The sequence below is a fragment of the Bos mutus genome, chromosome 24 (assembly GCF_027580195.1).
Source record: "Bos mutus isolate GX-2022 chromosome 24, NWIPB_WYAK_1.1, whole genome shotgun sequence".
Taxonomy (NCBI): Eukaryota; Metazoa; Chordata; class Mammalia; order Artiodactyla; family Bovidae; genus Bos; species Bos mutus.
In genome coordinates, this window is record NC_091640.1 from 45,355,581 (window position 1) to 45,381,374 (window position 25,794).

Below are 25,794 nucleotides of genomic sequence, written 5' to 3' on the forward strand. Positions count from 1 at the left end.
ACGATGCCAAGGAAGACAGCTGCGGCGCACCACCCTGGGCCGCGAGCTTGCTTCTTAGGAGCAGAAGGTGCTTAGGAATTAAGGAGGTGAGGAGTAGAGAACAAACCACAATGGCAGTATCCCCACGGCAGGGTCACACATGTTATGTAGGGACCAGTAATGGGTCCAGCCTCACTGGGGTGGGGGGCGCAGGGACATGGAGGTGGGAGCTGAAGCCAGGTAATGGTCACCTGTGTATGCTTGCACCTTGGAGAGAATAAAAATCCGAATTCCTGACAAGTGTCCATTTGGTCATAGACACCAAGGGACATGGGATTATTTGGTCACTAAGGATTCTATCTTCCCAACCAGTCATCAAATCTTTTTGGTTTCACTATGTGCTCAGCACTGTACTAGGTAGATGAAAAGGCATGAAATTATAACCTAAAGTAATCAACACCTTCAGAGAACAGACAACGTAAAAGATGAGATGAGATACTCAGCCACGATGCTAGACAAGGACTCTTGAGTCAGGTGGAGGTGAAGGCAGTGAGCATTCCAAAGGTTAGGAATGGGAAGGTGATGCAGAGCAAAAGGTGCAGGAGAAGAAGATGGGATGCAGGGGTGGGTGGGTGGCGGGGGGTGATGATGAGACAGAGCAGGCTAGAAAGAGAGAAATTAGACAGCGTGTTAAAGTGGGTTGGTGTGCTTAGCTCCCCTCAGCAGAGAGGAGGTCTGTGCAAGGCAGCCAAAGTGGAAGGAACACCAGAAAGATCTTCTGGCTAGTTTGTGGAAGGCTCCAGGTCCGATCCGGATGTTCAGATTTTATTTCCCAGGGAAGTAGGAAGTTGACCATCCCAGAAAGACAAAGCTCTATGGTATAAACGTGTCTGGACCTTACGTTCTCCTCCAAGCATTTCCATCCCAGATTTGATTCAGGGTCTTCCCAAGTTAGATTTATGCTTGCTCACTGTCTTCCAAACATGTGGTTTTGGTGCTCTGTGCCATTTGATCAGATTACTAACATCGGAGGGGCTGCTCTATTTCCTGTGTCCTCTGTGGAGTGACTCAATCCTGGGCTCTGATAGGGGTGCTTGAACCGTCGGTGCCTAGATACTGCCTCTGCCCATGTGTCCACACCCTGGGTCTCTGGGCCACCTGTGAGCCATGCCCCTCTCAGTTCATTCGCTCACTTGTCATTTGCCTGTCCATTCAGACTGGCCCGTGTTGGTCTGGCATCCGTCACGTTGCCACACTGATGCCACTTATTTGTATGGCACTTGGGGTTGATAAACACTTTCACATATTTCACTTGTTTACATCCCAGCAGCCAGCAGAGTCGTGTCATCCTTTTTCTAAAAGTAAGGATTCTGAGACTCAGGAAAGTTAAATGTTTTGTCCAAAAAATAAAAGGTTAAAAAAAAAAACTGACTTGCCATTGCCACCCCACGGACGACGACCCCATGCCCTCTACCCAGACCTCCTCTCTAGCCTGGGCTCCCCCACCCCACCTGCCTTTTCCGGTAAACCTCAGGGCTTACCCCAGTTGCCTCTCCTTCCCAGACACCGGCTCCCTTGCTCCCTCCTGGACCTTCTCCTCTCCTAGGACTGGCTGAGGACTAGGATGTGGGTGTCTCCTCACCTTCCTGGCTGCCTCTGAAACAATACCCTTGCATTCTATGGGATCTGATCCAAGGTCCCTGCCGAGGAGCCAGTGTTAGGAAACCCGGGCTGGAGTTAGCCTTGATCTTCTCTGAAATGCGAGTGAACCTCAGCCTCCAGGTTCAGAGTCCTAGCCCCGCTGCATGCTTTGCTCTCTCTTCCTCAAGTCCTGCCTGTCCCTACCCCTCTCGGGGAAAGAACTCTTTTACACCAACCCTGGAAATTCTGAACAACGTGACATAGGCCCATGAGACTTGCAGAAGACACCAGATGAGGCCCCAGGATTCTCATCTCCTTGCTCAGCTCAGATCCAGTCCACCGAGGTCCTTCCCTGACAGAGCTATACAAAGATAAGACATCCTTCTGGTCACTAAGACAGAAGCAACAGCACAGGGCAGTTTGCAGTCCAGCCAAACAGGCAGTACGGCTAGGAGTTCTTGGACCGGAGGGGCAAGGGAAGGGGACACGTGAATCACAAGCAGGGCCTGGGCCAGACAGAAGGCATTTAAGGTTCAGAGCTCCGTAGGGGAAATCTGGATGCAGAGCAGGTCAGGAATGACTGAGGTGCATTTTGGGGACAGTGAAGAGGCCAGGCAAGATGAAACAAAGGGTAGACCGCCTGTTTGGAAGCCCAGCCAGCAATCAGAGTTCACACTCCTCTTGCAAGCTGCAGACTTGGCTCAGTGATCGTCTTCCCCCTACCCTCTTGTTTCCTGCAGCCCAGCAGGGTTTGGGGAAGACCCTTAGGGAGATCACAGCAAAGTCAATGACCAATTTGCTGCTGACCCAGCCCAGGTGTTCCACGGGCCAGGACAAGAAGTGGTGTCTGTCGCCGCAGCCCATGTGCCCGGGCCAGACAGAGGTCATGTGGCTACAACTCACTGCCAAGGAGGCCGGGAAACAGGGTCCAGGTCTGGGTGGGGATGAAGAGCAGCCCACAGAAGGAACATCTTTCCAGTCTCTACGTCACAGACAGTCATGTATTCACCAAGCCAAATTAGCAAGTGTTAACATTTTCTTCGGAGAAGGCAATGGCACCCCACTCCAGTATTCTTGCCTGGAGAATCCCATGGATGAAGGAACCTGGTAGGCTGCAGTCCATTCGGTCGCTAAAAGTCAGACACGACTGAGCAACTTCACTTTCACTTTTCACTTTCATGCTTTGGAGAAGGAAATGGCAGCCCACTCCAGTGTTCTTGCCTGGAGAATCCCAGGGACAGGGTAGCCTGGTTGGCTGCCGTCTCTGGGGTCGCACAGAGTCGGACACCACTGAAGCGACTTAGCAGCAGCAGCAATATTTTCTTAATTGCTTCAGATTATCATCATGAGAAGAAAAATTACCTAGAAGGAATTAAAGAGTCTGGGATCTCATTCCCCGTTCTCTCCTCTCCCTCTTCAGAGGCAAGCAATGGCGAGATTTGTATGTATTTCTTTCTCATTGCTATGTTCACACATGGATATATTCACGTGGATCCATAAAATGCTATGTAATATTGGCTTATGTGGCACTGAATCTATATAAGTTATATCTTAACCAACATATTGTCTTACACTTTGCCCGTTTCACTCAGCATTTCTGTCCTGGGAATCTATACATATTGATCATTCAACTCCATTTTCATTAACTGCTCTTAAGCATGTCATCATATTCCATATTCTTACCCATACTCCATTAACGAATATTTTGCTTAGATTTTTCTGTTATTTATTATTACATTTTTTATTTTTTCTATTCAAACAAACCTGCATTGAAATCCTATTTCCAGAGACACACAGTTCATTATCCTGTTGTAGAGAAAACTCTGAGACTATTCCAGTCCAAATGTGATTATGAAGCCTCTGTCCCACAAAGAACAGCAAACTAAATACAATGCGTAACACAAAGGGTGCATGCAGACGAGTTCCTGCCTTGGAGGGGCTTACAGTCTGGAAGCAGGGATTAGCCTGTTAGAGCCTGTGTGTTAAAAACTCTAGGATGGGCCCAGGCAGCCCATATACAATTAGGAGAGAATGTGCAGTTGACTCAATACAGAGGAACTGAAGGCAGTGAGATTAAGGGGAAAATCCACATAGATATGGATTTTCTCAGGAAAACTTTCTTAAAAGAACTTGATCAGGGCCTCAAAGAAAACATAAGATGGAAGTTCTCAGGGGTAAAGTGTTCATGAACAGGAGAGGGCATTCCTGGCAAGGGAACTGTCGGAGCAAGTGCCCCGGGGCAGGACTAAGTGTGGAATGTGAGATGTCTGGTCTGGCTGGAGCGCCTAGTGGAGATGAGCGGGGAGCCGTTCTTTCATTTTCAGCGCTGAACTCAGGCCCACTTGCGAGATGGAGTCCACGTGGCCTGTTGCCCTGGGCAGCCAGCCCGGGTGGTATTTTTCCATTACTCTGAGCAGGGAAGAAGTTCAGTCACTTGTTGATAGCAATGTGACCATTCAAGGAGAAAACAATTAGGGATGCTGACCTCTGGGCCCTCGAGAGGAGGGAGGGAAGGAAAAAATTCTCCCGGAGGGAAGGGGCCGGGTGGGAAACATCCAAAGGCTAATTGGTAAATATTATTGTTTCATTCCATGTTTGCCTGCTCCGCGCGGGTCCCTCTGCAAGTGGTGCGTTTAAATCACACTGTCTGACTTTGGCAGGTTTAATTGAGTCGCCACTGAAAAAGAAATTATCCCTGTGCTATTAATTTTTATAGTTCCTTGGGGCTTTTAAAAAGTGTTTGGATTTTCTAGGTCTTTGAAAATGAAAACATTAAATTTTATTAAAAGGAAACGCAGGGGGGGCTGGCAGGGCCCAGGCAGGCCCTGACGAGACTGTTGGTGGAAAGGTTTGGGCCCTCACAGACGGCATGACACCACTTTTGCCCCTTTTAGAACTAGAGTTAGGTGGTCTCCAAGGATGTGTGATGTCAGCCAGGCTCGGGTTCCCCGCTGGCTCACAGTGGGTGCCCTGGTCAGAGCCACCCAGACTCTGTCTCACGTCCAGACCCCCTGCTGGCAGCCACCGGCCTAGGAACAGCTGCGAGAGGCAGCTCCTAGCCAGGGATGAGGGGTACGCAGGACAGACCCAGCGAGGTGGGGCCAGCAGCGTTTACAATTTGGGGAACTGCTTGAGGAAAAAGAATTCAAAATTCCAAATACAAATTCTGCTTGAAAGTGAAATTATATTTATAAGGAGAAGGGCCATCACAACAAATTAAAAACTTGTAAAAGCTGACAAATTCTACAGGCATCACAGAATCTAAAAGAGGCGCCCCTCATCCGTAATATGTTTCTTGCTACATTTTTTTTAGCGACAAACTCTTTGATCGTCTCTTTAAATGAGCATCATTTTCCCATCTCATTTTTATAGAGGGAATACAAAGGTAATTCAATCTCTCCTCTAACAAGTTGATCCGATTTTGCATTTTATTATTCACAGTTTAAAAAGGTTTCTTTCCGTCTCACAATTTGTCACTGGTAATGCCGTGTGAATCTCCAGAATGGTTATCAACTTTGGGAAAACCGCTGTCAAGTGTCTTTCATACATGAGCTATGAGATTTCAGGGCATTTCAACTTCTCTTTTTTAGCAACACATCTAAAATATTCTGTGAATTTATGAAACTTACTAACCAGATTGTCATCGATGTCCTCATTGTAGTGGCGCATAATGAGTTTTATGTTATCTCCGTCAATGTCAGTATTTCCTGTCAAATCAGCAAGGCATTTAAACACGAGGAGTCTGATAAATTCCATGTCAGTAATTCCCATCAAAAAGAAACAAAATGAGTAGTGCATTTATGATTGTATTACTTTTCATGATTGAATATAATCCTGACAAAAGAGAGCTTTCATTCTGAGGAGGCGGTGATGGGAAGAGAATCCTCTGCTCCAAGACCTGACGACTGGAGGACCCCCACCCACCAGCTTCGGGCTTTGCACGAATCACACTGACCCACTCCCCGTGCATCTCTAGGACCCAGCACCCGAGGGCACACTCACTCAGGTGCCCCTTTGTGGCCCCACACGGAGTCTGCTGCACAGGCCAGCAGGGTGTTCCTAGAAGCCTTCTCCCGACGGTGACAGCTAGCAACATATGACTTACAAGAAAATCGACTAAACACCATGTAAATATGTCCCAGTAAACCCACACCAACACACCCCCAATTCAGCTGTCCCTTAGCTAGTATCCAAAGGGGCCACTCTGATGCCTCCAAAATGAGGATAGTACCGTATGACAGGGGCAAGTCAGAGGGGAAAGAAACAGTGATATTAACAGATTACAGTCAACTTTATGAAAATGTATGACCATGTGAACACACTGTGCTGATGGAGGGCCAGAAGTTTAAGTGTTATTAGCCCCACAGAAAATTTACTTCTGCACACTATGGCAGATCTAGGGAGAGGACCTTGAATTAACTATGCATCTGGAGATGTAAAAACAGCACAGGACTTCACACAACCCAGACAGGACAAGGAAACTTAAGGGACTTTGTGTAGGGCTGTCATTGAGATGCAGACCAGCAAGTGGTCAGGGTGTGCGTGTGGTAGGAGCCCAGGAAGGCAGGAGGTGAAACCTAACCTGAGTATGAGTCAGACGCTGAAGAGGAGTGTAGGTGTGTTTGTGTGTGTGTGTCCATGTGTGTGTGTGTGTGTGTGTGTGTGTGTACCATGTGCCTCTGTGAGCCTGTATGCTTGGGCTCACGTCACGTGCCCATGTAGAGAATGTGCAAGGAGGGTGGTAAGGGACAGCATGAAGTCTGCAGGGAGATCGGCCTGGCGTGGTGGTGGACCTCCATCTGTCACATGAGGGGGGCCCTGAGGCCCTGAGACAGCCGGGCCCTGCCTCCGCAGTTGGTCAGAGATAGGACACAGAGCCACTTCAGGCCTTTAGAAACCACGTCCAAGGTGTTCTCCTCCACACCACACACCAGCCTGGCTCCTCTGCAGGGCTGGACCAGTGTACCCTGACCTGCTTCTCCACGGAGAGCAGCCTTCCCCCCAAGGAAAGATGCGGGCGAGTCTGCTGACCTCCTGCCTTCTCGTGCGGTCACGGCTGCTCTGCCCTCTTACTCTGTCTCCGTTTAAAGCCACAGGTGCTGGGTGCAGGCGGGGAGGTCAGTGCAGGGGGATGTGCCTCTTGCTTCAGGGGCAGAGTACTGGTGCTCGCACACTGCTTCCTTAAGGAAATGAAGGAGACGGGGGTCATTTCTGTCTCAGAAGGAAGAACTCTAGGTGGTTTATGTATGCTCTAAGGTGAGGAAATGAGAATGTGGAATAACTCCAATATCAGTTCAGGTTGAAAATCAGGAACTAATAGTAACTTCAGATTGCCAGCCCTGTACTAGGCATTCAGCTGTCTCAGTTCTATAATGAGAATTTTCTCATCATGCCCATTTCATAGGCAAGGAAACTGAGGCTTAGAGAATGAAGACATTTGCCTAAGCCACACAGGTAGAAGTAGCAGGGCCAGGACGGCAATTCAGAGAGTCTGCTTTCAGAGCCTGTGTCTTAACCACTATGATCTACTACCTATAATGAATAAGAGTGGGATAGTGCTCTTGTAAGCTCAGAACCTTGACCAAATCTTGTAAAACCTGAGACTATATAAAACCTGTCTAAATAGAAATCTGATGGCAGCCTTCTCTCTGCTGTCATCTTTCTCGCACACACAACACAGGCCCACATCACTGCCTCCCTGACTTGGCCAGAGGTCCTTCCTATGACTGTCCCTGCCCCAACAATTAAGGCTCTAGCCAGTCAGGTACTGACTTCTTACTCTTGTTTAATCTCCACATAAACCTTCAATACTTGTAGCTTTTGCATCATAATATTTCAGTGTATTAAAGGAAAACTCTCAGGGACAAGAGATTGTATCTCCATCATCAGATAACTGCAGGACTAGGCAGGCTGAGAATACCTCCAGCTTTGCACAGGTCAGGCTTATGAGAGGTGCTGGAAAGGGCAAAGGAGCAAGATGAAAGGTTTTCAGAATGTGTATGTGTGTGTGTACCTTCAAGGGATTTTCAAGTGACACTAAAGTTGCAGCCTTTAGTGGTCGATGGAAGTCTGGTGATTAGTTTGGGGTGCATATTTGACAAGATCTAGAGGCCAACTACACTATTGCTCTATCTCATTTTACAGCCGGTATATGTTCACACCATGTGTGTGTGTACACAACTCACAAGGAGAGAAAGAACCAGAGAATTAGCCTGACACAGGCTGAAGGATACCAGTTCCAAACTTTCTTCATAACTCTGTTTACCATTGTTCACGCCAAGAAGTAAAGACCAACGCCCCCTCCCAGACTGAAGTCATAAATCTCAGGCCTGTGGGAACAGGGCCCACCCTTCCCAGCAGAGATAGACAGAGAAGCTGGCCGGGACACACGGAGTGTGGAAACTTCCACTGGCCTGCATTTGACCTCCCTACCTCCAAGTTCTTGCATCTTAAAGGGACCCTGACTGACAGAGAGCAAGCTGGCTGGAGATCCCGGATCTCTCTGCTGGTTTTGAGGGGTTATCCTTGAGCAGAGGGCAGCTTCTCTGTTTTATTAAAAACCTAGGATGCCTGAAAACTTGGGCAGGGGTCAGAGTGTCCCTTATATCCAGAAATTTGACTTATTTCAACTCTACTTTTAAAAAACCTGAGCTGTCTGGGGTTTAGCTGGGCAATTGTGTAGACGCAGGGCATGCGGGGAGGCAGGACCCCTGGGCTTTCGCTGCCCTGCCCTGAGCAAGCTGCCCACCTTCTGGGCCTCCACCTTTGCCAGCCATTTCATTGGAGAGTTGCTGGGTTCAAAGTCAAAGTGGCCAGTTACTTCAAAAGGAGATCTGTTTTTAAAAAAATGTTAATAATAAAAAATAAATAAATAAACTAGGCAACCACAAATAATTCGTGAATAACAAACACGTGCCAGGGTCTTTAGGAGAGAACAGTGAGGACGTGCAGAAGGGCAGCTATGCTTTCTTAGAACCTGCCCCTCAAAATCACAGGGCTTGCCCCAGACTGGTCCTTCCAGTATCTTGATGCTCAATTACTGCAGTTGAGCAGCTGTCCTCATCCCCTCAGTCAGACCCTCAGGCAACGCCCGGCTCCTGCTCCTGAAAGGCAATAGTGACGAGACCTCTCACAAAGGCAGCATTGGTACCGCCCTCACTGAGGGCAGCCTCTTTTCTCTGTCTTATTGCTTGTTCCTCACATCCCCAAGTTCCTTCCCTTGCATCCGCACTCCCAACAGGGCCATGCCCCACCCATTCCTAATTTGTCTGTCTTCTGCTTTTTGTGGCCTGTGGCTGTGGGACCATGTGGGTGGTGAGTTCTGTGGGTGCAGCTGGCATACCACTGTCTCGTGCCTGGCGCTGTGGCTGCCCAATACGGCAGGAGCCCAGCATGGCCTTGCCTTCAGAGAGCATGCTATGTGGCTGGAGGAATAGGGTGGCTGTTAGAACTGCTGGTTAAATATTCATGGTCCTGTCCCATCAAGGTGTAGGATTATACTTCCTGCTCACTGTGGAGGGTAGAGCTCCAGCCACTGAGTTGTGAGCAAAAGTGTCATGTCACTTCCAAGCCAGAACATCTAGCCGCTGAGGCAAGATCTCAAAAACTCTCTCATCTTTGGCATGAGGACCAGCTACTTCAAGAAGTCAGCTCCTTCAGCACCCTGAGTCTCTGAAGAACAATGTTAAGCAGAGCCCACCCCCTCACCCCCCATAAACCACATCAGACATTTAACATGAGCAAGAAATAAGCCTGGTTGTTTTAATCCCCAGAGATTTGAGGGCTGTCACTGCATCATGGCCTAACCTACCCTGACTGGTACAGAGACACAAGAAGCGGAGGTCTTGGACGAGAGGAGAGTAATAAAGGGCTGGGCATGGTCATATTCTAAATGTTACAGAAATGGTGGTAAATGCCAGATGCAGTGAAGAATTATCATAAGTTGGCATGGTCTGGGGCACTTCCAGGAATTTGAGTAGGATTTTAATTAGGTTGATGAGAGTGGGAAGAAATGTTCACCTCCCCTAGTTCCCATAAAACTTAGGCACTTATTCTAACCTAAATGCACTTCCAACATTTCATTAGTCAGGAGGGTATCAGGCTTCAAATGCATCCCTCATGACCCCCTGTCCCCATCCCAACTGTCTCTCAACACACATTTTCAGTCTTCCATCTTCACATACTCTTACCTCCAGTCTGAGAAAATGTGGTACCCTTCCCCTGTCCCTCTCCAGTTCACCCCCCAGTGCTCAAGGGCCCTACCCCCAATGATCCACCCTTCTCTTCTCCTGTGTGTATACCTCCCTCTCCACTTGTTCCTTGCCAGTAGCCAGCAAATGCTCTCAAATGCCTCTCAGTTTGAAATAAACATCACCTCTAAGCCTTGAACCAACCTCTGCTCTAGTCTGAACGATTAATATACTAATTCTATACTTCCCTATTCCTTCAGAATCCACTGTGAGCTTCTTCCTTACAAAATCAAATTCAAGATTTAGGAATCAAATGCTCTAAAAAGCAACTCAAAGTATATTTATTCCAGACTTCATATCTCATCCCTGGCCAGTGTTAGCCACATCACAATATATCTGGGAAATCAATATTTTATGAAATAAGGATTTCAAGAGGAAAGTTTACCTTGGCTGGCTAGATGTGGGTAATTAGGTATGTGGTAATGACAATAGACCTGATTTACTGTGAAATGCTCATGCCATTATGGTAAAATAATTTGGCTCATTAAATAATGTCTGCCAAGAGTACTGCTCCAATGCACTTATCCGCGCTCAGTGACAGTGGGAGAAAGAGCCCTGGAGAGGCAGTCAGGAACCCTGGGTTCCCATCCCAGCCACCAGCTGGCCAGCTGTGTGATCTTGAGCTTCATGTGCCTTCCTCAGGCTTCAGTTTGCAGCCCACCCACCTCTCCTCTTAATCAAGAGAGTTGGACTAAAAGCCATGCATTGGCCTTTAAAACTGCAACACTATTGGATTCTTTCTCATCTTTTTTTCTGTGCTAAATTATAGTGGTGTCAAGAATGAAGAAAGAATTGGAATTCTATCAATTTGTTCCAGATATGCAGGAACAAAATACTTTTCAACGTATAGCAAGTGTGTGCTATTGAGGGGAACCAGCTGGTGAGCAACTGATCTAGGCTGGTATGCGGTTAGTACCTTTTAATAGAGAGGAAGTCTACATAGAGCTTGGCACTCTGTTCTTGTCCCAGCAATACCTCTGTTGGCTGTATGATCTTGAACTTGTCACTTAACCACTCTGGGCTGCCTTTTGGCTCGAAAATTCCATAACATCTTACATGTTCTTGAAAACCCCATCTGCAATCTCCCCAGACTCTCACTTCACCCTCACCTTGAAATGAAGTTTTTCTTGGAATATGTAGTTAGCCCCTAACCTAAATAGTGGACCCTAAAGCACCATGGCAGAGGTTCTTCCTCTCATCTCCCAAACCAGATCGCCTGGGCCACTTCCTACTCTAAGACCACCCACGCCCTGTTGTTGTAGGTGCTTACTTGCCAAGTCATATCTGATTCTTTTGTGACCCCATGGACTATAGTCTGCATGCCAGGCTCTTCTGCCCAGGAATACTGGAGTGGGTTGCCATGTCCTTTTCCAGATCTTCCTGACCCAGGGATCAAACCCGCATCTCCTGTACTGGCAGGCAGATTTTTTAATTGAGCCATCAAGGAAGCCCCACTCATGCCTGCATGTCCCCAAATACTGGGATCTGAGAGTCCCAGGAGATTAAGAGAGCAGTTTAGAGAATTCATACCTTTCAAACACTGAATCTGCTGTTTTCTAGCACACAGTACATTAGTGACTTGGAATTATAAAATTATTGTAAAAAGTAATCACTCTTCTGAGTTCATTCCCTGGTTAGTTAACTAGATCCCACATGCCAGACCAAAGAGTTTGCCTGCTGCAACTAAGACCCGGCACATCCAAATAAGTAAGTAAACACTTAAAAAAAAAAAGTAGCCATATTTACATAGTGTTGAAGTCTGCAAACAGTGTGACTGCGTCATTTCACTCGATCCTCAGGAGACTCTCCTGAAACCTTTGGCGTATTCCATGGAAGACCAGGGGCTGGGTCTCCTAGAGCACTGTGTGACCTCAGATAATAATGTTTCCTTGTTTCTATATTAAATAAACACAGATAAATTAAGGAGTTTATCGTCTGTCTCTCCACTAGAGTAGAACAACAGGAGACCAGGGTCTTTTTATTGTTGTTGTTCTTTGCTGAGTCCTAAGTGCTACAGTAGGGCCATGCATACAGTAGGTGCTCAATAAAATTTTGATGAATGAATGAAGGCACACTGTATATGACATTTTAAGCTGAAACTTGAGACTCGGGGAAATGGTGTCATTAAAGACACAGCACCTTAAGCTCCAACCCTAGACTCCTTGAAGTTCGTTAGTTCATTTGCCCTGAAGACTGGATATTAGGATATGATCTACCCCCTCTTTACAGAGGAGGAAGAAGAGCTCTATGAACGAAAAACATACTCAAGGATACACAATCCAGAAGGAACAGAAGCCAGGACTAGAACACACATCAACTTGACAGTCATTTACTTCACAAATTCTGTGTGCTGAGAATTGGGTATGTTGCACTTTTAAACACAAGGAAGCCACAAGGGACTTCTGCTCCCAGCTGGCTTCCTTCCTGGCAGCCCTGTTCTTTTTTAACAGTTGTCAATATCCAGGCCTGGGCTGGGGGTTCCTTCCTTCAAGATGTTATGTCACAAAGTCTCCCATTTTTCCTTACAAGTCCTAAAAACAGGCATGCCATCCATTTTCAATTCCAAAGATTTACTGGTAGTTTCTATGGGACTACAGAGAGGAGGACAAACAAGTAAACATGCGAGAGATATAAAGTCTGAGAAATTAGACACACTTTTACAATTACGGTTCTGATCTGTAGCTTCTGACTCCTTGTTGGGCTTTATGTGGAGGTCGTCAGATGCCTATACCCAGAGTCCTCTCCACTGCTCCACTGCACCTTCTGTTTTCTTTCCTGGGTCCATATTTTTTAATATGCCAGCCAAGATCACTCACGTCTGCCACACTCCTCAGCCTGCCAAGACCATGGCAATCTGCTCCATTATTTGAAGAGCCACCAAAACTGAGAGACAACTGATGTCTGAAACAACAGAAACACTTCCTTGTTGAGCAGAATATATCACAAATTGTTGGGGTGGTTGAATACTATCTGTAATAGAACCACTTGGGGAGCTTTTAAAACATAACAGTGCATGGGCCCAAGCTGGACAAGTTAACTCAAAATCTCTGGGGTAGAATCCATGTGCTTTTTTTTGGCTGTGCCACATGGCTTGCGGGATCTCAGTTCCCCAACCAGACCAAAGCAATGAAAACCCAGAAACAAAACCAATAGGCTATCAGGGAATTCCCCTGGTATACGGTCTGGATATGGATTTTTTAAAGCCCCCATGTGATTCCAATATGTAGCCAAGATTGAGAACCTGCTCCCTTTCCTCTGGGGTATCTGAAACTGTGGTTAGGCTAGTCTTTAAAACTACTGGGAATTAATTAACATGTGTATTTAGGCCAATTCCATGGAGCTAGCCAAGGCAGTTCCCACGACAAGCTTCAAGGGTTCAGTCCTCAGACTCTGTCTTCTTCCCTGAAAGTATGTGATAAGATGTCCCCAACATACCACCAACCAAATATCCCACTGATCCTAGAAAAATCTAAAATATGACCAGTGACCTATTCTGCCAGTTTTCTCACTCAGAGTTTCCAGATTCCTTTCCCATCATCAAGACCCTCAATACTTGGCCCCAACATCCTTTTCAAACTTTTTTCCACAACATCCCTCAACATCGACCCAATCACTGGCAGATGACCCCATCTCCACCCCCATTTTAGTTTGCATATTTAATCCCGGCATTCATGCACGAAACTAATCAAAAGTGCCCTTCTCCACTATCTGTCTCTCCACAGCTTATCTTTAAGACCCAACTCAAAACCCATATTTTATATGCAGCATTCTGTGTGACCATGCCAACTCTCAGAAGCTGCTTCCTCTTCTAAGCTTATTATCCATCACATGTACCATTTATTCCAACACCTCGAATACACTATACGGCCAAGTGACTGTGCACTCCCCAGTGGGCTGTAACACCTACATATGGTAGAAACCAAGGTTCCTTGATTGTGCAATCCAGTGTAGAATATTGAGAATCTGAGCTCCCTTGATAATTCTAGGGATTTTAGAAAGAATCCTGCAAGAGTGTGCATGCAATGAACTATTTGATCTTTAAAAATCCTGTGAAGTAAATATCATTGTTATTTTCACCATGTTGCCAGTACAAAAAACTAAAATGAGAATAGCCCATCTTTATCCCCCAAGACACTAAGACAGACAGAAAAGCTGGCATGAGGAAATTAAGACTTAGAGTGAGTCACACAGGCTTTTAATAAAAGAGGCAGAGCCAAAATTCAGAGTCTCCACTGCCAGCTCAGTGCTTTTTTTCAACTAGTCGCCAAGTTGTGTCCAACTCTTTGCGATCCCATGGACTGCAGCACGTCAGGCCTCCCTATCCCTCACCATCTCCCAGAGTTTGCCAACTTCACGCCCACTGAATTGGTGATGCCATTCAGCCATCTCATCCTTTGTCACTCTCTTTTCTTTCTGCTTCAATCCTTCCCAGCATCAGGGTTTTTTCCAATGAGTTGGCTGTTCACATCAAGTGGCCAAAATATTGGAGCTTCAGCTTTAGCATCAGTCCTTCCAATGAGTATTCAGGATTGATTTCCTTTAAGATCAACTGGTTTGATCTCCTTGCTGTTCAAGGGATTCTCAAGAGTCTTCTCCAGCACCACATTTTGAATGCATCAATCCTTTAGCATCCTGCCTTCTTTATGATCCAACTCTCACATCTGTACATGACTACTGGAAAAACCATAGCTTTGACTCTACAGACCTTGGTCAGCAAAGTGATGTCTTTGCTTTTCAATACACGGCCTAGATTTGCCATAGCTTTCCTTCCAAGAAGCAACTGTCTTCTAATTTCATGGCTGCAGTCACCATCTGCAGCAATTTTAGAGCCCACAAAGAGGAAATACGTCATTGCTTCCAACTTTTCCCCCTCTATTTGCCATGATGTGATGGGACCAGATGCCATGATTTTAGTTTTTTAATATTGAGTTTTAAGCCAGATTTTTCACTTTCTTCTTTCCCCCTTGTCAAGAGGCTATTTAGTTCCTCTTTGCTTTCTGCCATTAGAGTGGTATCCATTTCTTCTAAGGGATTCTTGTCCACAGTAGTATATATAATGATCATCTGAATTAAATTCACCTTTAGTTCATCGATTCCTAAGATGTTGATGTTTACTCTTGCCATCTCCTGCTTGACCAAGTCCAATTTGCCTTGATTTATGGACCTAACATTCCAGGTTCCTATGCAAAAGTGTTCTTTACAGCATTGGATTTTACTTTCATCACCAGATATATCCACAACTGAGTGTTGTTTCCACTTTGGCCTGGCCACTTCATTCTTTCTGGAGCTAGTAGTAATTTTCCTCCACTCTTCTTCTGTGGCATACTGAACACCTTCTGACCTGGGAGTGCGGGGGCGGGGAGGGGGGGCTCATTTTTCAGTGTGATATCTTTTTGCCTTTTTACACGGCTCATGGGGTTCTCCTGGGAAGAATATGGGATAGCCATTCCCTCCTCCACTGGACCACATTTTGTCAGAACTCTCCACTATGACCCGTCCATCTTGGGTGGCCCTACCAGGCTTGGCCCGAGCTTCATTGAGTTATGCAAGTCCCTTCACCATGACAAGGAAGTGATCCATGAAGGGGTCAACTAATAAAGTGGTTCTCAAACTTTAGCATACATAAAAATCACCTGAAGGGCTTGCTCAAATAGAAGATCTAGTAATAATGATGGTACTGGTCCAGGGGTCACCCTTTCAAGAACAACTGTTTTTATATATTTCCTAAAAAAAAAAAAAAAGATAGAAATAGGGATTCTGTTAGAAATATAAACCAAAGTCATGTGGAAATAATAAGAAATAATAAATTACTGAGCCTATTTATTTCAACATATGCTTGTCTATGAGAGTAATTTGTTATAAATTGCAAATAAAAACTCAAATTTGTAATAAAGAAATCATTCTCATTAAGACTTCAAGTCAAAATATCAATATGTTCAAAAAGGTTGAAATAAATCCCAGCATGATAGATACATAGTGGATAGATCTATCTATGATAGATACATAATGGAAGAGAAATAAACTAGTGTGATTTAGAAATAGAAATAAACTAATGTGATTAACTAGAATGATTAAAAATAAAAAAAATGGCAAGGAGAGAATGGAAGCCAGACTATCCAAGCTCTTTGCAAATTCCTTTATGTGGGAGGGAGGTTTGTGGCTAACCAACTGATTGCTCCATCAATCTGCTTATTACTTAATCAATAGATCTTTGCCACATATCAACTCTTTACCATTATCCTCTGTGACCAATGAGTGGAATGTGAAAGTGACCCAACAGAGAGTTCCCACTCATGAGAAATATGCTATGCAGCTTCAGATACAAAATATATAACTAAGAAACTTTGAAGAGCATGTAGAAATGCCAGGGTCTTACTGATGAGTCATTCAATGAAGGAATTAATGGATAAACAAAGTTTAAAGTTCAACTTGAACAAGATCTTTAAAAATGGGTAGGATTTGAATGGATGAAGAACAAGAGGAATGGTATTTGAGAAAGAAGGTGTTGTGAGTAAACTGAGAGCAAGGAACCTGCTCACCCGTGTGTGTGTGTGTGTGTGTGTGTGTGTGTGTGTGGTAGAGGAGGGTAGGGAGAAGTAGTGAAGTTTTTACTAGCACACAGAAGGTCCATGGAAGCAAAAAAGATAGTTGTAGAAGGTAGGTTTAAGACAGCAGACTAAATCCAGAATGTTCCACAGATCTTCAGGGCTCTTCCCATAAAGGAGAGGAGCCATGGCTGACTCTTGAGCTGAGAAGACATGTGAGAGAGATTAAAGTTGAAAGCAATACCATCACACAAATACCATCCTACCCTCAAGGGAGAAGGCTGGTCAAAGGCCGAGCTCCCTGTGGTCAACGCAACAGACCAAAGTCACGATCTGTCTCTGCCCTTTGCTCATGCCCTCTCCTAACATCTGCAAGCTGGGGCAAGAGTGCATACGAAGGCCCATGTATGCCATATGGCTACATAGGCAGGAGTGATAAATCAAGATAACAAGTGCAAATTAAATGTATCCCCTCCTCCTCCATCCAAATATATCTTTATATCAACCTGGAAAACCAAGTTTGACTTTAGAATACTCAGTTTTCTGTACCAGAGCCTGGGAAGGTATAGGGTCCGGGGTCCAGCCAACACCACTTTCTTCTTTCCATCCTTGGCTTTGTCCACATTTTAAGGTCCTTGTGCACGTGCATGTGAACTTGCCAGACCATGTGTCCCAGCTCCTCCTCCTGTAAATAGCCACCACCAGTCCAACCCTCAAGTCTTAAGGTACACACAGCACCTGGTGTGTTTTCAGAAGAATGAACCAAAGAGGAAGCCCATGCAGCCCCTGGCAGTGGGCTTGGAACCATTTAGTCAGGAAATTACAGATCCTAGATACCCAGGGTGAAGTCTAGACAGTCAGCTACTGTGAGCATGTCTTTGTGGTCCCTAGGTTTCTTGCCCAGGTGGAAGGCGGCTGGGAGAGGGGTAGAGTAGGGAGCCTGGATCAAAGCCTCCTCTTGCCTGGGTCTAAAGGTGATTCAGCCTCTGAGCTGCTGTGGGTTTGATTTCTACTGTTAACATTCCACAGCCAATCCATCTCCTCCCTTCACACATCTGTCATTCTCTGTGCTAGAAGTTTCTCCCTTCCAGCTAATGAAGGAAGGGTCACCAAATCATAATGCCAGCCTGGGCTCTCAGGGCCACTCTTTGATGGAGAGAGCTCAGTCTACAGGGAGCCAAGCCAAACAAAGCATCCTGCAGGGGTCTCACCTGCAGCGATTGTAGCCCATCACTCATAAGCCCCCCTCCCTACACTCCAGACGTCTGCAGATCAAGGGTTTCAGAAGCCCATCTCATCACTTCCTTTTTAATCTCCACGTTACACTTGTGCCCTCCTTCAAGTGCTCCAAGGTAATTTTAAAGAATATCTCATTTTGCTTTCATTTTGCTTCAGCTTGGCCTTCCCATAAATCAGGGCTGGGGCAGAACTTGAGAGGACTAGGCTAATCAAGACTTCAATCTTGAGAAATGTTTAAATATAAATCAAAAGACTTGAAGGCTCTCCAGATCCTCAATTTTCTTTGAAAGCCTGGTTTGTCTCGTTTTTATTTTCTCCCCTCTTCTTTTTTTCTGATTGGCCATGCTGAGCTCTGAATTTCATCCTGGTGCCCCTAGAAATATTTCTAAATAGTTTTAGATGTTTTCTTTAAGGCATTGCACCAAGCGATACAAGAGGGCTATTACTAACTGCCCTGGGTGGCGGGTAGGGTCAGTCTACAGAATCTTGCTTTGAAGAAGCAAGAATTGAAGAATTTCAATTTGAAGAAGAATTTCAAACTTCAGGAATTAAATGATCCTAAAAGGCATGAACAGTGATTCGACAGCCAGAGCGAACAGAAATGAAATCAACAGAACCATGACTTTGGTCATCCCTCCTGTTTCAGATACCTTTGACTCTGTAACAAACCATCCAAACTTAGTGATACAAAGTAATAAGTCACTCATTGGAATTATCTCTCACAGTTCTGGGAATTCAGTGGCAGTTCTTGCTAGGTGTCTTCTATGAGGTTGCGATCAAAAGATGGCTGGAGCAGGGGTCTTCTCACAGGATCCCACACATACCCAGCACTGGGGTTAAAAAAGGCTCCAACATCACCTGGGGCTCCTTGAGCAGCTCCTTCCTCCCCTGTGTCATCTCTACATGTGGCCCCTCCGGTATGGTGGCTTCAGTATACCCAGACTTCTTACATGGTCTTTTAAAATCTAGGTTTTATAGTTATTGAGGTATAGTGGGATCAGGAGACACTTTCCACTGAAAAGACAGTTTAGTAAATTCACAGATCCCAAGAGAAAGAGGCATACTACACCACAGAGAGCCACACGGGGAAGCACCAGGGTCAGTTAGCGGGTGGGGTAGGGTGGAATGTAGGTGAGAACCTTTACTGCATTTCAATGGGAGGAAATGGTGGAGCAGAGGAAGCAGGCTTAAGACTGGCTAGTTTAAATAATCTCGTCAGGCTCATGGGCATGCGAGCTATCCCTAGTTGTCTGGTATCTGGCCCTGAGATGATCAGAGCAGATGAATAATGGCCCAGAATGTGAAAGCCCAATATAGGAGGTGACTGGGGACGTGGACTCTATCTGTATCAGCTAGTTTGCATAAGAAGGATGTGCTCCCAGGTGAGTTCCTTGCTCTCTCTAGGAATTAACTAATTTTGGAGGGACAGTCCCTTTGGTGTCAGCAAAGCATTAAAATACAGAAAATAAAAAATAGGGGTGATATACATGGTGGCTCAGGGCTCCAAACATGCAAATCCAAAGCTACAGAGAGCTAGGCAGAAGCTGTACTGCCTTTTCTGAACTGGCTTCAAAAGTCAGTATCACTTGTCACCTTCTGTGTATAAAAAGCAAGTCACAAAGGCCAGCCCATAATCAAGAGGAAGAGAATAAGTGTCACCATTTTTAAAATTTATTTTTTGTTGAAGTATAGTTTGTTTGCAATGTTGTGTTAATTTCTGGTGTACATACATGTGTATATAAACCTGAATCACTTTGTTTTCTTTCCTATTGTGGTGTATTACAGGCTATTGAATAGTTTCCTGTGCTAAACAGTAGGACCTTGTTGTGTATTCACTCTCTATACAATGGTTTGCCTCTGCTAATCTCACACTCTCAATCCAGCCCTCCTCCACCTCCCCTCCCCTTGGCAACCACAAGTCTGTTCTTCGTTTCTGTGAGTCTGTTCCTGTTTCATAAATAAGTTCATCTGTACCACAGTTTAGATTCCACATATGAATGGTATTCTATGGTGTTTGTCTTTCTCTTTTTGACTTTTTTCACTTTGTATAATATTCTCTGGACTCATTCATGTTGCTGCAAATGGCCTTATTCATTCCTTTTTATGGCTGAGTAATATTCATATATAGACATGGTACATGTATGTGCATATGTATACACACACACACATGTATATGTATATGCATGTTTACATATACTATGTCTCCTTTACCTGCCCATCTGTCAACGGACATTTAGGTTGCTTCCACGTCTTGGCTATTGTAAATAATTCTTAATGACCAAAGACTTAAATGTAAGGCATGACACCATAAAATTCCTAGAAGAGAATGTTGGCAAAACATTCTCTGACATAAATCATACCATTTTCTTAGGTCAGTTTCCCAAGGCAATAGAATAAAAGCAAAAATAAACAAATGAGACTTAATCAAACTTAAAGGCTTTTGCATAGCAAAGGAAACCATAAATAAAACAAAAAGACAACCTATAGACTGGAAGAAAATATTTGCAAACAAGAGCTACCTTTTGATGGAAGGATTGCCGAAGAACTGGCGAACGTGTTTAAAACTAGCATATCTCCCATAATAGTCTCCATAGCATTAATGGCTAGTAGGTCCTTTCCCCCATTCCATACAATCCAGAAGTCAGAGACTTAAAAGCTATGAAATCCAATTCTCTCTCTCTATTAGAATCACATTTCCCCAACCACAGAGCTAGGCCGACTGTTGTGATTAGAATAATCTTCAGGACTTCCTTAAGCAGGAGTCCAGGAGAGGAATTGTGATCCCAGTGCTGTGAGTTATAGGAACCTGACACAGTGAAGTTCATCAGGTGCTCAGTGTACAAGTATCAACTCTCCCAGGAGATAGTCAACCGTAAGGATGACATCAAGAAAAGAGGAAGCCAGCTCTGCCCTTCAGGAACATGCACTCGAGAGTAGGAGAAAAGTCATGAAACACTTATTGCAGGACATGAAGTTCAGATATAAGATAAACTAGTCTTTGAGGGTTTCATGGAAGACATGGGTCTTAAAGGACTTCTCTGACACTGTCCCATTTCCATGGTTAACTCGCTCCCTTCCAAGGCCCAGCAGCCCCTTTAACTCTGTGAACCAAACCTCCTGATCTGTCCCGCAAAAAATAATGCTCCTTCCCTCCCTGGAGCTATATCATTTTCCACCCTAAAAAGGCTCTTTCTCTCCTTCACTCATTAACATCTTATCCTCCTTTTCAATCCACCTTTTCCATGACCCCTTTTCTGAACACCCTCAGTCAACCACTATCACAGCTACTGCACTCTGAGGATCCAGAACTTCTACTACCAAGCTCAACATGTACAGGTCACTTTTAATACTGTTCATCATCATTTCAGGCTTGATCTGTTTTCCTCCCACTAGATTGAGGTTATTGCCAACCATAAACCACATATTCTGCTTGCCCTGAATGCCACCAACTGTTTCAAAGCCAAATCTAAGTATCTTATATATATTACACTGGGCCACAATGTAAATAAACAGTATATTTAGGGCCCTGGACCAGCTTCAATAGAAAGAGTGTTCTGTTGACTAGTTTTCCATATTGGGACTCCATACAATTTTACTTGAAGGAAGGACTCTGTGATCAACCAATTATTGAAAACCATTGTGGAAACAGCACTGAATTAGGAACTGGAGTTTTGGATCATCAAGCCTCCCCACCTATAACTGCCATTCCTGTCCTACTTCTCTCACAGGGAGTGTTATCAACTAGCTAGTGCTACATAATAAACTACCCCAAACTTACAGGCATAAAAAAACAGTTTAGCTCACAAACTGAGCTTGCCTTGGGTCTAGGACGGCCCTGCTCATGGGCCTGCTAGCATGTGGAGAGTTGGCTTTGGTGGGCTTTGTTCATGTGGCAGCGGTCTTCACTAGGATGAATCAGGTGGCTCTTAATCTCTAGAAGACAAGCCTACACTTATCCCATGATAGTCACAGGAGTCCAACAGATCGAAAAGAAGCTGCAAGGCATTTGGTGGCCTAAACTCATATTTAGCATGATGTCACTTCCAAAAGTCCTACTGGCCAAAGCAAGTCTCGAGGCCAACACAGATCCCTGGGATAAGGAAGTGGATTCTGCCACTGTAGGAAGAGCTGCAAAGGCTCTTTATAGAGGGCACATGTCCAGAGAGAGATGGAAAATTAGAGCCATTTTTGCAATCAACCTCATGGAGGATATGAAGATCAAGTGAGATCACACATACGGAGGTCTTTGAAAAAATATACGACTTTATGCAAGGGATAAACATATTCATGGGAGTTTCCTTTTTCTTATCAATGGGTTGGCATGGTAGTGATGATCTAAGACACATTCTGGTGTTCACACTGACAGGGATGTTTACACAGTAGGGAAATTACTTCCCCCTCCATAAATGGTTTTCTCAGTTATGGTTATTTTCAAATGTTTTAAAATTATGTCTCCTTCAAAAAGAAAGGGGGGAAACCAGCTTTCATGGTTGTGGGTTTGCTGTTGCTCCGCATATGTCATTGCCATGCCTGCCGCTTCCACGTCAGCAGCGTGGAAGCAAGTGACTTACCCATTCATTTACTAGGCATGGGCCAGGCACTAACTCTGCACCAGGCCTGCCACAGGCACTAGAGCTACAAGGACAAATAAGACCCACCCCTGCCCTCAAGGTGCTTATGGATTAGTGGGGGAAACACAGTGCAAAGTCCTGGAGGTATAAACTGAAGCCTGTAGGAAATGTAAAAAGGAGCAGCTAATTTTGCTTGGGGGGAACCAGGAAAATCTTTGTAACGAAAGGAAACGGTGCCAGAGAGAGAGCATGTGGACCACGTGGAGGGCTGATGGAGGGAGGAGCATGTACAGAAGTATGGAGCTGTGAAAAGAGATGGTGAGTTTGTGGAGCCCTGAGGTGTGTCCCGAAACCAGAGTGTGTGATGTGTAAGACAGCATGTTGGGATATTGATGCTGGGGAATAGATTGTGGTGGAGTATGAAGAGGTCACAATACCTCAATCTTTAGGCAGAGCCATGAGATCAGACCTGGAAGACGTCTGCTGGCAACAGGGAGGTGTTCAGTCATGAAGGAAACCAGACGACATGAGCCAGAGTCACAGCAGAGCCAGGAGGGGATAAAGTGTTCATGAAGGGTCATCCTTCTGCCCTGGGCAGGGAGGGTAGAGCTGGGTGTGGGGGGTGGGGGATGAAAAGAACAGCCACTGTTTGAATGGGCACTTTGGGAATAAGGAAGGGAGCTGAGAACAGAGGGCAGGAAGGCTAGGGACCCAGAGGATCAGCCACCTGATAGGCACAGGCCATGAGTGTGCCAACATCCCCAAAGAGCCCCGCACCGTAAGACAGGGCTGCAGGGCTGAAGGACAGGCATGGGCTGACAGGGGAGCAAGGGGTCCAGGGTCCTCAGGGGAGACACCCTGGGATGAGCCAGCTCAGGATCCAAGCTAAGTAGAGAGGCCATAGCGCAGAGCCTCGGGCAGCAGGGGGCTAAGAGAGGGAGCTGAGAAGCAGCACTTGTAAGAGGTAGGCTTCACAAGAGGAAGGAGAGCCAGGGACTGAAGGAGAAGAGAGAATTAGCACGCCACTCATGGCTCAGCTGGTAAAGAATCCGCCTGCAATGCAGGAGACCTGGGTTGGGAAGATCCCCTGGAGAAGGGAAAGGCTACCCATTCCAGTAATCTGGCCTAGAGAATTCCATGGACTGAATAGGCTATGGGGTGGCAAAGAGTTGGACACGATGGAGCAACTTTCACATTCACTTTACTGGTGGTGGCCAGAAGCCACACCAGCACCTGCTCTGAGTCAGAGAGACCAAGTTTGAACTCTGGCTCTGCCGTACACCTGGGGCAGGTGGTACGTCTTCTCTTAGACTCAGTTCCGCTAACAGAGTGGTGGAGGGGGGCTCAGCACCAAAGCAGTCAGTGTGGGCCGCTGCATCCTGCCTTAGCCTCCAGGACAGCTATCCAGTCTAAGGTCTGAGTAGCACAAAGAGAACCACGGTCTGAGCTGCTCCTGTACTCCAGAGAAGCTGCCCTCATTTTCACATCTGTCTGGGGAATAAGCAACCCCTTCGCAAGTACTTCTGAAGGGTCCTTTGGTGCCCACAGCCCATGACGCATGGGACAGCTCTACTTAGAAACTTCCTCCCTGAGCTCTCCGCCCGCTTCTGCATGTTTACAGACTCCTCCCACCTTCCAGCTCCATTAAGCCAGCATCTACCACCAGACAGCCCCTGACATGTTTGAAAACAGCTTCTGTAACTGCCACCACCCTGAGTCTTCCCTTCTTTTTTAACTAATCATGCTAGGTTCCAGACAGACCGATGGCCGAGTTTTCCTGTTTGTATGTTTATCAGAGAAATAGCGTTAGGGAAACATCACTGGAACTACTGTCATGACACGTAATCGATCCATCACTGAGGGTTCAGAAATCAAGGCCTGGAAGGGGCACCTCAGTTCCACCTACTTCCTGGTCGCTCATTAAGCCCTCCAAATCCTGTTTTTTATTGTCCACGTTGATCCTCCAAAAAATTCTCTGTGAAAGAGGACAGGGAATATTATTCCCATCTTACAGACAAAGCAGGGAAGGTGCCAACGAGCTGGAAACTTGTCCTGGGGTTTATTTGCCAGCCGGCAGGCATCTCCTCCTGCCCCTCTCCCTACAGGGTCCCCATACTCGCAGACCTACTGTGTGCTTTGGAGGACAAGATGCAGACCTGAAGGAGCAGGCGAGGACCCACAGCAAATGTCTATAGGTGATCAGCGAAGGGCGGGGGGGGGGTACAGGCTCGAGACTAGGGAGATTTCACAAAAAGAACTTGAAGGAATTGAGTCAGAGAGGAAACAGGAGCTGTCTCTGGAGCTGGGGGCTGGGGCAAGTGATCATGCCATCAGGATGAGGAGAAGGAGGGCTCTTGAGAGCCGTCTGACAGGTGGCCAGAGGAGAGCCATGCTGGAAGAACGGAGCCTCCCTCATCCAGTGGAACTCTGTCCTCTGACTCCCCAAGGATGACTCTAGAGCAGAGAGAAAAAAGCGAGACAAATCTGTCATGAAGGGGTACCTTCTGACAGAAGTGGGCAGAGTGGTGATGAGTGAGCTACAGATGCAAAAAAGAAATGGTCAGACAGAGCACGCACCACCCAGTCCAGCCCAGAAAACCTTTGCTCTTGGCCCACTGGTTTCTGAAGTTTCACGAACCCTTAGTCACGGAGAGATGATGAAAAGAAGGGCTCACCCTGGGCACCTAGTCTAGCTGAATCTCTGCCTCTAGCATCTAAATAGCCCCTGATCTAAGAATAGACTGAGACAACCCCTGACAAGCGAGGAAGGAAACGATACTGGACCAGAGAGGAGAAAGCTTTTTTTCCTTATGCACTACCGACCAAAACCACATCAACAAAAAATAAATTAGGGTTTATTTATGGGAAATAGAAAATATTCTTAAAACCCATGAAGAAGAGACATAAAATAATCAACAACTATTATAAGTGTTGAAACACAGAATCGAATATGACTTAAACATTTTAGAGATGAGAAAATTGAGGTCAAAACGAGGGGATGGTTTTCCTACTACAAACATCAAGCCTCTGGCCACACTCTTCAGTACCCTTTGCTGTAGCATCACTGTGCCACTGGCACCAATAGGCAGCGAGCTTATTTCATGTTCACTCTTCATCTCAGTGACACACTCTTTGGTTCCAAAGGCATCCACCTCCTTAGGAACACTCCAAATAATGACATGGAGCACCCCAAACTCCGCACACAGAGTCTCTGAATCCACTGCCGTACGAGGGGTCCAGGCTGATCTCCTCATCACTCCGCCCAGGCTTTGGCATGAAAAGCCTTATCTCCTTCATGGAATCCCTGACCCCTGGGAGAAGGGGCTTGAAAGGATAAATGCTCTACATTCCAATTTTCCATTATTAGAAAGAGACATTGGGGAAGCGAAGAAGGAAGGAAAAGAGAAAATCTATCTGAGGTTTTTTTTGCATGTTTCACAAAGGCTTCTTCTTTGTGTCCCAAAATTCTCTTCCAGTCTTATCTAACATCACTCCTCTGTCCTGTATCCCACGCTGTGGTGATCCCAAGGTGGAATGATCTTTCCCAGATTCTCTCCTGACAAACTCCTA

At 45.8% G+C, this 25,794-nt stretch overlaps 1 long non-coding RNA gene across 1 annotated transcript in view; it reads right to left on the reverse strand.

Moving 5' to 3' along the window:
• Positions 1 to 9,903: 9,903 nt before the first annotated feature.
• Positions 9,904 to 25,794, reverse strand: part of LOC138985412 (uncharacterized) — a 49,713-nt gene continuing 33,822 nt past the window's right edge. The window contains exon 3 of the long non-coding RNA XR_011462464.1: positions 9,904 to 15,593. This is a non-coding gene — a long non-coding RNA (uncharacterized lncRNA). The remainder of the gene's footprint in view (positions 15,594 to 25,794) is intronic.